The 13,591-nt window shown below is 41.3% G+C and overlaps 1 protein-coding gene across 2 annotated transcripts in view; it reads right to left on the bottom strand.

The window, feature by feature from the left end:
* mmp16.S (matrix metallopeptidase 16 S homeolog) overlaps positions 1–13,591 on the bottom strand; it is a 160,071-nt gene that overhangs the window by 41,019 nt on the left and 105,461 nt on the right. The gene's annotated exons all lie outside the window — the stretch shown is intronic.

Below are 13,591 nucleotides of genomic sequence, written 5' to 3' on the forward strand. Positions count from 1 at the left end.
ATAGGAGCTGCCATCTTGTTTGGCCGTAAACACAAATGTATGTATTACTGCTTACATGGCAAACTAAAGCTGGCTGTACATTATAAGATATACATTTTAAGCAGATTTTACTCCGATATGCCCACCTTGTCATGGGAAATATTGGGCTGATCAGATTATTTGGCCCTTGAGTCTTCGAATCAAGGGCCGCATCAACATGCAGATGTTGACCTCGATTCAACAGGAATATGAACCCTGCCTGATAGAAATCTGGTTTTCAGACAGATATCCGCCGGGTAGGCCTGTGGAAGGGCTCCGTACATGGGCTTATATAGTCTGAAGTGCCCAGATCAGCATCTTAAATCTGCCTCTATATGCTCACATTAAGTGCAAACTCAATGATGCAGGTAAAATATATTCATTATGCCAGATCTGTGATTTGTTTAATTCAAAGACAAATGTCACTATGCTTCACACACTAAACTGTAGAAGAGCTTTAGATCCTTTTCACAAATAGTTTTCTTTTTGTTCTCAATAAGGACTGATGAGTATCTCAACCAAATATTTTTGACTGGCTGCGCTCTTGCTGTGAGTCACTGACAGATTTCCTCTGATCTCACTGGCTGATTCCAGTATGAGCCAGTAATTGGCAATGTGCTACTACCCCACAGCATGGCTGGGTTGTTTGTAGAAAAAAGTTTGGTGGAGGATGCAAAGTAAACTAAAAACTATAAAAAGAAAACAGTACAACCTATTTATGAATAGGATGTATAAGCCAAATGATACACCTGGCTTGCAACAAAAGGCTCAAAACCATTGGCACCACCTGTCATTCTGTTTAATGGCAATGGCTTGTTAATGCTGGTGCCAGCAGTTTTTGGTCTAAATGAAGAGACCCTGAAGTTTAGATGTGGTTTTACTCAGCAGTTTTCCCTGTATTTGGACACCTAAGTGGTTTATTCACCCAGGCAGTTATATTCATTTTCCTGGGTCCATTGTAGTTTAAGATTTGCTCATTAAGTGCTGAGTGTTTAAAGGTTTAAAAGGGAGCGCACACTTGTGCTCAGGGCTCTCCTTCTGGATAGGTGGATACAGGAGTGGGTCTGAACAATATCAGGCCCCAAGGTAGTGACAGTATATTTAGTGGAAGGAGTTTATGTAATAGTCGCTGTAGGAGCAAAAGATAGTGGCAGATTTTAGTGAGCAGCTTTTCTGGCTCCAACAAGGAGTTTAGTTGGGATTACTTTGCACCCTTGCAGTCTTCAAGCTGCCAGATATGGGTATGAGTGGGTGAGCAGGGAAAGTGCCAAGGAGCAAGATTCCTCATGGGATCCCTAGTTCTGGGTAATATCACCAAGAAATTAACCTGGACTACTGTTACTTTCAGCCTGATTGATCTGTGCACCAGGAGACACACCGGATCCACCTGAGGGTAAGGTGCTTAAAAGAGAATTCAACCCTTTACCAAAAAAAACCCTACCCCCCCACCCCACTACGCCCCCGGACCCCTTGGTGCAGATTGAGGCATCGGAGTTCACCGCAGCCATCTTCCAGGTCCTCGTGTCTTCTTCCGCTGCTTAAGCAATTTTCGTCGATTTCGGCGCATATGCAGTTGTCGCAAACCAGTAAATTGCTCCAACGGCGCATGCGACACTTTGCCGGTTTCAGTCTCAGCTTACCGAAGACCTGGAAGATGGCTGCGGTGAACTCCGATGCCTAAATCTTCACTGAGGGGTAAGTAAAAAGATAGGGGCATTTCCCGGGGGGGGGGAAATAATGGCTGGGGGGGAGGAGGGTCTATGTGGGGTGGGGTAGGGTCTTTTTGTAAAGGGTTGAATTCTCCTTTAAAGAGGCCACAGTCTAAGGGTATACAGGGTACACTGTCAGCAATACTCGCATACTGTACTTCTCAGGCCCACTCAGGGGTGTGCTACATACAAAATGCACAGTTGAGTATTTTTTGTTGTAAGCCAGCTGTACCAGCAATGATAGGAAGTTCCCACTCAATCACAGGTGGCCCAGGGTATATTGGGCGTTTTCCTCTTCTAAAGAGACTTGCTGGTGTGATAGTACGTTAAACCATCCACTTAATTCTGGGCATGTGTTTATAACAGTGATAGGTCACCTTTAAGAATATTACCAGTGTTAACTAATATTTCAATCTATGAGCAAGAGATGACATATTGTAACAAATTACATATAATAACATGTTGATGTAATTAAAAAATACTGGATCTTGGTATTATTGCCATTAAGAAATAATCAGTTGTGCACGGGGAGAAAATAAATAAAGATGAAATTAGCAGCTGCAGGAGCCAGATATGCACTCATGTCCAGAAGGATGACCCGCCATACTTGTAATACAATATACTGTCTCGAAAACCTCTTGGTAATTACTAGTCTTAAGATGATTGGCAATCAAGTAATTAAACTGTACTTGGTATGTTTCATCAACATAAAATGTGTGAGCTGTTAAAGGAAAGAATGATTGTGAGGATTCATTCCCGGGAGAAAAAAAGTTGAAGACTTGTCAGCACATCCTGAAATCGGAGCAATTAAAATGCATCAGACTGTAACCAGGCACCAAGCTGTGACTTGATGAGGCTTCACTTGCCCTTAGACTTCCCAGTGTTGATAACAGTTTGGTTTTATTTGCAGGTTCAGTGTCGGCAAAATTTCTGGGCTATAACAGTTTCTAACACGGGAACTTTTTCATGGTATATTGCAGGGGAGATTTTCTTTAAAAACATTTGCAATGCAAATTTTTAATAATTTTTTCAATTTTGAATTTGAAAATTAGGTTTCAGATTCAGTTTGATTGCTAGGGTCCAATGAGAGATTGAAGCTGAAAAGTGGCAGAAGACGAAGGCAAATCATTATATGAAAGATACAAAATGAAGACCAATTGAAAATTTGCTAACACTAGGGGGCACATTTACTATTGGTCGAATATCGAGGGTTAATTAACCCTCGATATTCGACCCTCAAAGTAAAATCATTTGACTTCGAATAACATTTGATATATTGTAATTCCTTTAAAACTTTCATTTTATGGTGTTACTGTTCCTTTAAGTATGGGCAAATGCTCACAAATTTATATATATACAGTGTCGGACTGACCCACCGGGATACCAGGAAAAGTCCCGGTGGGCCAAGGTGTCAGTGGGCCCTCATGCTGCTAAATATTTGGCCTATTTCATGGTCATTCCCTATTTTTATGAGAACAAAGTGGCTAAATAGATGGAATAACAGGTTATAGTATTATAGTATGTAAAGAAAAGAGACTAGGAGAATAGAGGTTGAGTGAGGAGAGGAAGAATAATAGTACTAAGAGTGGGCCCCTGGTCTAAGAATAATTGGTGGGCCCCTAGTCAAAGGTTTTTGGGTGGGCCTCTGTTGTCCCAGTCCAACACTGTATATATAGAAACATCAAGAAAGCCAGTGAAAATACTGAGAATAATAATTAGGTTGAAAGTAACAAAACTTGAATGCAGCAATCTGCTTTGTTGAATTCTAAGGTGATATGGTAAAGAAGACATAGTAAGAGGAAGACTTTGCTCTTTATGTTTCAATTAAAAAGACCTGTTTCAGAATTACGAGGACAGTATTTACCAGGTTGTTGAGTTAAGTTAATGGATTTGGCAGTGTAGTAGCAAATATAATAACATCATGGCTCTGGGGTGGTGAATGTAATGCAGATCTAAGTGTACGGGCCCCTATTGCTAAATTATTACTACTAACATTTATTTATACACATTATGCTGTTCTGCACAACGACTTTACTCAACCTTTAATACTCACAATTTATAATTTCTAGATAATAAAGCCAAGAAGTGAAAAAGCTGGTGTAATGCCCACATGGACTGTATTTGAATGGAAAATGTGACAAATGGTCAGTTGAACCATCCTTTACACTCTTCCAGTGCAGCCAGAAGAAAGTTCTGATCATCAGTCTCTCTGTTCCTCTGGATAAAGGTATGGGACCTGTTATCCAGAATGTATTCGATGCAGTTGACCATAGTCTTTTTTAAATCATCTCCATCACTTGGTATCAGTGGTTCTGCTTTATCGCAGCTGGCATGCTATCTCTCTGCGCACCTTCAGTGTAACAGTTTCTAACAATTCCCCTCCACCTGTCTCTCTGTTGGGGTACCCCAAGGGTCTTCTTAGGGTCTCTTCTCTATATATTTTCTCTCTCTTGGTGGACACATCTCATCCTTTAGGTTCTCCTATAACCTTTATGCAGATGACACACAGATCTGCTATTCAGGCAAAAATCAGCAACGCATTACTGCTGTTGCATCTTGGATGGCTGCTCACCACCGTAACATGTCAAAACCTGGCCCCTACCTCTGTTTAACATTACAACTGAAAATGTCACCCTACATCCGGTCCTCTAAGGCAGGTGTCTGGGTGTCACTTTAGACCCATCGCTCACATTCTCAGCCCACATCACATCCCTCACCAGAACATGGTGCTTCATTGCAAAGATATGCCCCTTCCTCTGCCCCTCCAATACCAAAACACTGGTCCAGGTTCTCATATTCTCCAGGTTAGACTACCACAACATATTACTATCTGGTCTCCCTGAATCATGTTTCCACCCATTACATTCAGTCATTCAGTCCTCACTGCTGCTGCCTACATCATCTCTCTAGCATCTAAATCACTCCCGTCCTCACTACTAAAATCTGTCTCCTGGCACTTCCGTTCAAGTGGTGCATAAAATACTAAATTCTTATCTAGCCTTTCAAAACCCTTCTTTCTTCTGCTACTCTTTATATATCACATCTCATCACCCCCATAAACTCCCTCCCAGGCCCTGCTTTTTAGCTCAGGATAAGCTACTGACTGTACAATTCACTAAAACAGCAGAATCGCTTTTCTCTGATTGCTCCCCGTCTCTGGAATGCTTTATCGTTCTGCATCAGGAAATCCCCCACACTAAGAATTTTCTCTAAGCTCCTTAAAAGCCACCTACTAGATCAGGGATCCCCAACCTTTTGAACCCGTGAGCAACATTCAGAAGTAAAAGGAGTTGGGGAGCAAAACAAGCATGAAAAATGTACTTGGGGTGCCAAATAAGTGCTGTGATTGGCCATTTGGTAGCCCCTATGCAGATTGTCAACCTACATTGAGGCTCTGTTTGGCAGTGCACCTGGTTTTTACACAACCAAAACTTGCCTTCAAGCCTGGAATTCATGTTGGCAACTGGGAGCAACATCCAAGGGGTTGGAGAGCAACATGTTGCTCACAAGCTACTGGTTGGGGATCACTTGATCTAGATAAAGCACTTCACTAGACTTCCTCTGCAGCAACGAATATCCTACAACCTTATAACCCACCCCCTTTTTGTTTCTCTTTTGTTCTCCTCTTCCTAATAGATTGTAAGCTGCTTGGAGCAGGGGCCTCATCCAAACGGTGTATTGAAAGCTCTTAAGCATTGATGTGCCCATTGTTACTGTTTAACTTAATTATTACTACCAGGATCTCCATCAAAAATCGCAGGGCCCCATACGACAAAATTTCCTGGGCCCCCTGGGCTGCACCCACCACAAGCCCCACCTACAAGTCTGCCCTCCCCACCCCACAGGTCCGCCCTCCACCACACAGTAAAAAAAAACAAAAAAAATATTGGTGGCTAGGGTTCCCACATGTTAATAAAAAATAAAAAGATATTGGTGGTCAGGGCCCCCCATAAAAAACAATTTGCGGCCAGGGCCCCCCCATTAAAAAATATTGGTGGCTAGGACCCCGCATGAGAAAAAAAATTGGTGGCCAGGGCCCCCCCACACATTATGAGAAAATTGGTGGCCAGGGCCCCTTAAACATCCATGCCTTCCCGAAGACAGCAGCTCTCAGAAAGATGGTCGGCCCGGCTAATCAAGTAAGTGTGGTGTGGCCGGGGCCCCCTTACCCTTGGGGGCCCCTACAACTCTCCCTCTTGTCCCCCCCTGATGGCTGCCCTGATTACTACAGCCCTGTTTGTGCTTACACCTTGTAAAGCACTGCGTACAACTGTGGCGCTACATAAATTCATACAAATACATATCAGCATAACTAACTTGTAGGAAAAGAAGTTGTGACAATATGGAAACCGTGAATTATGGAATTATATCAAAGGATTCACAAACATTTAAAAAGGAAGCAATGTTGAAAGAAGGAAGCGAGTCAAGTTAATCACAGGGCAAAAGCCACTACCATAATAAATTAAATAGGCAACAGGGTGGGAGAACAGGATGTTCCTGGGAGCCCTCCCTCTAATTTTCTCAATCCAATGCCAATGTCATGGTACAGTCATTTATGAGCCATGACCCTTATTTCCGTGACGCCACTTAAACCGTTACTAACAGAGATGGATACAAAATAATAAAGGATAGAAAATAAATAGAAAATCATGTAAACATTAAATAAACCCAATAGGCTGGTTTTTGCTTCCAATAAAGATTAATTATATCTTTATTATATCTTATTTCGAACCACTATCTACTTTCCTCCCCAATCTGCCTTAGGTCAGCCTTTGTGTATCAGGGAACTGGGGGTCTTAAAATTCATATTACTTTTATATAATTTGTCCCTGTATACAGGCTTTTACCTGTCCTAGATGTGTGTTATCATTAACTTTATCATCATGTCCCGCGAAAAACGGGACATTTGGGAGGTATGAATAAAAACCAAGTGGAAGAGAGTAAGAGAGAATGGCTACAGCATCAAATGTAAACTGCTAAACTCTTCCTAGAGTGCGCCGGCCCCCATGCAAAAAATCTTCAGCGGGGCCCAGCACACTCCGATCCTCATCCTCCCGCCTATTTCCTGTCCCCGCCTCCACCTGGCCCGACCCCACCCACTCCCGCCCGACTATGTCGCCTTTCTCACACTACAGGGTAAAGAGAGGGAATTTGTATAGTGGGAATCTAATAATGTTTATTTTTTTAAGCAATAAATAATAGAAAACACGTTTGGTATGTTGGGCACTAGCCCCATTCATTGCACTGATGTTAGGCAAGGGGGTGTACTACCCCTATAGAGCAATGACAGATGGATGTCTTGTCTCATGTCTCTTTGTGTTGTGTTTTGTTATGGCAACATTATGCCTGAAAATTATTTGCTATTGCGGTTACAGGTATGGGACCAGAATGCTTAAGACCTGGGGTTTTCAAGATAAGGGATATTTCCATAATTTGGATCTCCATGCCTTATGGTAAATAGAAAATCATGTAAACATTAAATAAACCCAATAGGCTGGTTTTGCTTCCAATAAAGATTAATTATATCTTAGTTTGGATCAAACTATTATTAGTATTATTCAAATTTATTATTAGTATTATTATTATTATTATAGAGAAAAAGGAAATACTTTTTAAAAATTTGGATTATTTGGATAAAACTTCTATGGGAGACAGCCCTTCCATAATTTGGAGCTTTCTGGATAACGATGCCATACCTGTAGTAATAACCATTAAAGGTTAAACATTTGAATTGTGTATTCATGCAAAATGTGTTAGAAGGCCTTTTTAACACAAAAAGTTAAACATTTTTCTATATAAAGTAAGAATATAGGGAAACAAGGTCTCCTATCCTGAGTAACTCCAGTTAGATAAACTATGGACTTATGGTGAATTCTTTCAGGGAGAATCACAATGGTAAAACATTCTTCCCTAACTGCAGCTACTTCGATTATGCAGAACCTAGTGCTGTTGAGTAGACATTGCATGAACATGTAAAAGTGGGGGAAGCCACCCATATCTAACCATTCCAGCATCTTAGTGAGTCCCGAAAATGCCATGATGACACTACCATTCTCCCTGACTGTCATAAGGCATTGTTGGTTCCGAAATCAACAATAAAAACATACCTCCCAACATTTCAGAAATAGAAAGAGGGACAAAAAGATTTACTGCGTGGAGCGCTGCAACATTTTTGGCCTATGCCCATTTTTGTGGCCACACCCTCTAATTACCACATTCATTTTACAAAATTTGCCAGCTTATGAAAGTTTGAACACATTTCTGTGGTTTTTTTGTGTTATTACAGTTTTGCTAATGAAGGTGAATTTCACAGTTACAATTGTTTCTTTGCTTATCTTAAATTGTTATAAGTATCCAAGTGCATCTGGCACATATTCTGGGCTCTCTGCCAAAAACCAAGTTAAAACTTTGTATCTTTTTCTGGCTGTTCAGTGCAGGAGTTCAAAGAGAAAGTCGGGACATTTCAGTAACAAAACTGCGGGTTCAGCTGTCAAAATCGGGATTGTCTGTTGGTATTTTGTATACCAAGACCTCGTTTTAAGACAAAACTCAGAGAGAAAATTCTTTAACAATAATTGAGGTCTTTTTATTAATCCAACAAGTCAATACAGAAGTTTTGTCTGGGAAAGCTGTCGTAGTCACACCACAGTGGGGCACCTAGGAGTAACATGAGGGCTTGTCAAAGTAACACCTCTTTGACACAAGCTTTTATACATTTTACAGGGCAAAAAGGTACACAGACATGCCATATATGGTCAAAACCCTCCTTCTACATTGGAAGGCACAAGAGAATCTTAAAATATATTTTACAATACCTATAGCATCAGATAATGTTTTCTTGATACCAAAGGTCACAAACCTGATGAACTTTGTCTGCTAAACACAGACTGGGGATAAGCATTCGCAGTATAAGACAACACTTCAATCTCGTTTATGAGATGTTAAATATTTGTCTTCTGTCTGCAGGCTCTTGTTCTTATTTCGAACCACTATCTACTTTCCTCCCCCGTCTGCCTTCGGTCAGCCTTTGTGTATCAGGGAACTGGGGGTTTTAAAATTGATATTACTTTTATATAATTTGTCCCTGTATACAGGCTTTTACCCGTCATAGATGGGTGTTATCATTAATTTTATCATCATGTCCCGTGAAAAACTGGACATTTGGGAGGTATGAATAAAAAACAAGTGAAAGAGAGTAAGAGAGAATGGATACAACATCAAATGTAAACTGCTAAACTCTTCCTAGAGTTCCCATGCAAAAAATCTTCAGCGGGGCCCAGCACACTCCGATCCTCATCCTCCCGCCTATTTCCTGTCCCCGCCTCCACCTGGCCCGACCCCACCCACTCCCGCCCGACTATTTTGCCTTTCTCACGGCTATGGAGGAGGAGGAGGTTTTAGAGGAAGCAGACCCCGCAGTTGGGGTCTGCTTCCTCTATAGTTACTCCACTGTTCACTGGAAGTTTGGGAGTTTTGCATGCTGAGAGTTTCTTGAAACATCAAGGGTATGAAAATGTTGGGAACTGGGGCAGATCATTTCCGACTTTCAATCAAACCGCTATTCAAAGGAATTCTAATGTGCAAGCCCCTTCCCCATCCTAAACACACAGTGACACGCACACAAACAATGCAGGTTCATTTTGGGTTGAAACAAACAAGACATAATAAGATCAATATCCAGAGACCATGTGACTCGCTCTGAGCTTTTTACAACATGAATCTAATCAGCGAGTGCAGCCGGTGTGAATACATGGGCTTTATTCATGCTTGCTTCCCTACCAACGTGTAGCAGGCATATGGGCTAGCAATGGAAGGCCCAACTGGAGGGATTGAGACTATTCTTCGTAGCAGCAGTCAGACCTGATATAGTGAGTTTCCAAAGCTGACAGCTAGTAAAGAGCCTGACAGGTCTGTATGACAGCTGGAGGATAACAATACCATAGAGCTAAACTGCAACTACACAATAACACATGCACAGATCTAACTGCTGCTTTCAAGTAATTTTAGATGAATGTTACCCGATTGTAAATCTGTGATATTATTATTATTTCTTTTATAGTGCCAACATGTTTGCTCTTTATTAGAACAATTCAAACAAACCTTTGTCACAAAGGAGCTTACCGTACATCTTCACATTCACACAATACAAGTTCCTATCACAGTCACACAATAAGGTTAGCGTCATCACAGTCTAAATAAATAATGGTTATTTATTACAATAGTTATAGTCTATATGGTTTACTAGTGTGTGAGCAAAAGGAATCCTGGGAATGAATTCCAAACAAGCTCCAAGCTTAGAGCCTCAAGAAACCGGTCTGTAGTTTGGAATCTGATCAGCTATTATCCTGGCTTCTGCTTTAAAAACCCAGTGGGTGAGCTTTAGCTTATAGGATAAACTCATGTAAATGGGATTTTCTTGGAGCTTGTTTGGAATTCATTCCCAGGATTCCTTTTGTTTATTTAAATCTGTATGAGGCAGTCTCCTCAACCCTAGTGGCTAGTGTGTGAGGAAACAGAATAGCCCTACAAAATACTGATTGCCTTAAAGGAGAAGTAAAGCTTAACTTAAGAAGTAGGATAGAAATGTTGTATATTATGTTTTGGGTTTCTGTACCAGCCCAAGGCAACCACAGCCCTTTTTGTAGGGAAGATCTGTGTCTCCAAAGATGCCCCAGTAGCTCCCCATCTTCTTTTCTGCTGATTCACTGCACATGCTCTGTGCTGCTGTCATTTACTGAGCTTAGGGACCTACTCACAATATACAGTAAACATAGAATAGAAATATCACAATATAAGGCTGATTAGTAATTAATTCAGACAATTACTACATGGCAGCACATAGCACCAGAATTTAAAAATCAGTCCTGTAGCATCAACTTAAATTACAGACAAAACTAATTTTCTGCTTGTAAATTTGCTACGACCCCTAAGCTTAGCTTCTCAACAGCTGCTCAGAGCCCACTGAGCATGTGAGAGTGTCACAGACACTTTCCAAGATGGTGACCCCCTGTGACACATTTTGAAGTCCTGGATCATTGCTGCTATTGAGAAGGTTCATACTGACTGCCTAGTGAGTTGACTGAGTCAGTTGCCTACTGATGTGGCTATAGGCAGTGGCAGATTTATATTGGGTGCTACACTGACCACTTCTCCCCTCTCCCGCCCTTTAATATTCGATTGGTATGTGTGCATAGACTACTGCTTGTGCGCTGATTGGATGAGAGATGGCCACCTACCTCCCCTCTCAGCTCTGCCACCAGATTTCAAAACAAGAATGGGCGGGTGAAAGGCTCACCAACTTTCCCACATGCATCTATTCAGAAGTGTATTTATCATATGGGGGACTCTGTGTTGAGCTCTAATTTCACACCGTGATACTGTAAATCTGCTCCTGAGCTTTTAAGAAATATAGAAAAAACACATTTTTTTGAGCTCCGTGGAAAAATAGAAATTCAAGTTTTTTAGATTGTCAGTATATGGGCCCCTTAATGTTTTTTTGCTAGAAATTTCAATTATGGTGCACTATGGTATTTGTGACATATACAGTAAATCAACAGCCTATACATACATCCCAAAGTGATGTGAGGGGCACAACTCTAACTCAAAACCTTAACCCCCAATTCACCCTTATGCACAAAATGTTGCCATTGTAGAACCCCCGCCCAACCCATACCCACATCTTCACAGTCTGTACGCTACTTATGTGTGTACCTCTGGTCCCAAAAAGGGAATGTTAGGGGGGCACCCAACTCTAACCTGCATTTGTCAACCAAATTTAAACCCAAAACTGCCGTGGGTCCCTGCAGACCACACTGGGTACATTTAGCAATGCCTTAATCTACACAGCCATCCTTCATACCATGCATGCCACAACCCAATGCACCCGAGCCACATATTTTTCTGGTGTGGAGCCAGTGTCGGTCTAGCCCACCGAGATACCAGCAAAACTCCCGGTGGGCCCAGATATCAGTGGGCCTTCATATTGCTAAACATTTGGCCTATTTCATGGCCATTCCCTATTTCTATGTAAACAAAGAGGCTAAAAAGATGGGATAATAGATTATATTATGTAAAGAAAAGAGACTAGGAGAATAGAGGTTGAGTGAGTAGAGGAAGACTAATAGTCCTGAGAGTGGGCCCCTGGTCTAAGGTTTTTGGGTGGGCCCCTATTGTTCCAGTCGACACTGTGTGTAGCACAGAAACATGCTACTAATGATTTGTTTTTAAAGATGCCTGCTCAAGAAAAATGTGTCTTTCTTTAGTACTAATTCTAAAAAACACAACTGTCACTTTAATGTGTGACCATAACTGCACTGTCCATGTGTATGAACTCTCCACTCAATTTCCAGCATCTCACCGTCGTTTAAATGTTAGCCCTGAACTCACTCTCCAATATCTCTCCACTTTATTGCAGTGGGACTGAGATTAAGATGCACTGGGAACAGATACTGAGAAATTTGGGCAATGTGTAATAAAAGCTATAATAATAAAATTCACATAATAAAGTAACCACATGGGTGGGTGAAAGGCTCACCAACTTTCCCACATGCATCTATTCAGAAGTGTATTTATCATATGGGGGACTCTGTGTTGAGCTCTAATTTCACACCGTGATACTGTAAATCTGCTCCTGAGCTTTTAAGAAATATAGAAAAAACACATTTTTTTGAGCTCCGTGGAAAAATAGAAATTCAAGTTTTTTAGATTGTCAGTATATGGGCCCCTTAATGTTTTTTTTGCTAGAAATTTCAATTATGGTGCACTATGGTATTTGTGACATATACAGTAAATCAACAGCCTATACATACATCCCAAAGTGATGTGAGGGGCACAACTCTAACTCAAAACCTTAACCCCCAATTCACCCTTATGCACAAAATGTTGCCATTGTAGAACCCCCGCCCAACCCATACCCACATCTTCACAGTCTGTACGCTACTTATGTGTGTACCTCTGGTCCCAAAAAGGGAATGTTAGGGGGGCACCCAACTCTAACCTGCATTTGTCAACCAAATTTAAACCCAAAACTGCCATGGGTCCCTGCAGACCACAATGGGTACATTTAGCAATGCCTTAATCTACACAGCCATCCTTCATACCATGCATGCCACAACCCAATGCACCCGAGCCACATATTTTTCTGGTGTGGAGCCAGTGTCGGACTAGCCCACCGAGATACCAGGAAAACTCCCGGTGGGCCCAGATTTCAGTGGGCCTTCATGTTGCTAAATATTTGGCCTATTTCATGGCCATTCCCTATTTCTATGTAAACAAAGAGGCTAAAAAGATGGGATAATAGATTATATTATGTAAAGAAAAGAGACTAGGAGAATAGAGGTTGAGTGAGTAGAGGAAGACTAATAGCCCTAAGAGTGGGCCCCTGGTCTAAGGTTTTTGGGTGGGCCCCTATTGTTCCAGTCGACACTGTGTGTAGCACATTAACATGCTACTAATGATTTGTTTTTAAAGATGCCTGCTCAAGAAAAATGTGTCTTTCTTTAGTACTAATTCTAAAAAACACAACTGTCACTTTAATGGTGTGACCATAACTGCACTGTCCATGTGTATGAACTCTCCACTCAATTTCCAGCATCTCACCGTCGTTTAAATGTTAGCCCTGAACTCACTCTCCAATATCTCTCCACTTTATTGCAGTGGGACTGAGATTAAGATGCACTGGGAAAAGATACTGAGAAATTTGGGCAATGTGTAATAAAAGCTATAATAATAAAATTCACATAATAAAGTAACCACATGGATTTGATTTTACAGTGCCGTCACCAGAGTAACAAGCCCACGTTTGTACCTCCGACCTGCATTCCAGATATGCAGTAGACTATATTAAAAACATAAAAATGTTATAT

Source organism: Xenopus laevis, chromosome 6S (genome assembly GCF_017654675.1).
Source record: "Xenopus laevis strain J_2021 chromosome 6S, Xenopus_laevis_v10.1, whole genome shotgun sequence".
NCBI lineage: Eukaryota > Metazoa > Chordata > Amphibia > Anura > Pipidae > Xenopus > Xenopus laevis.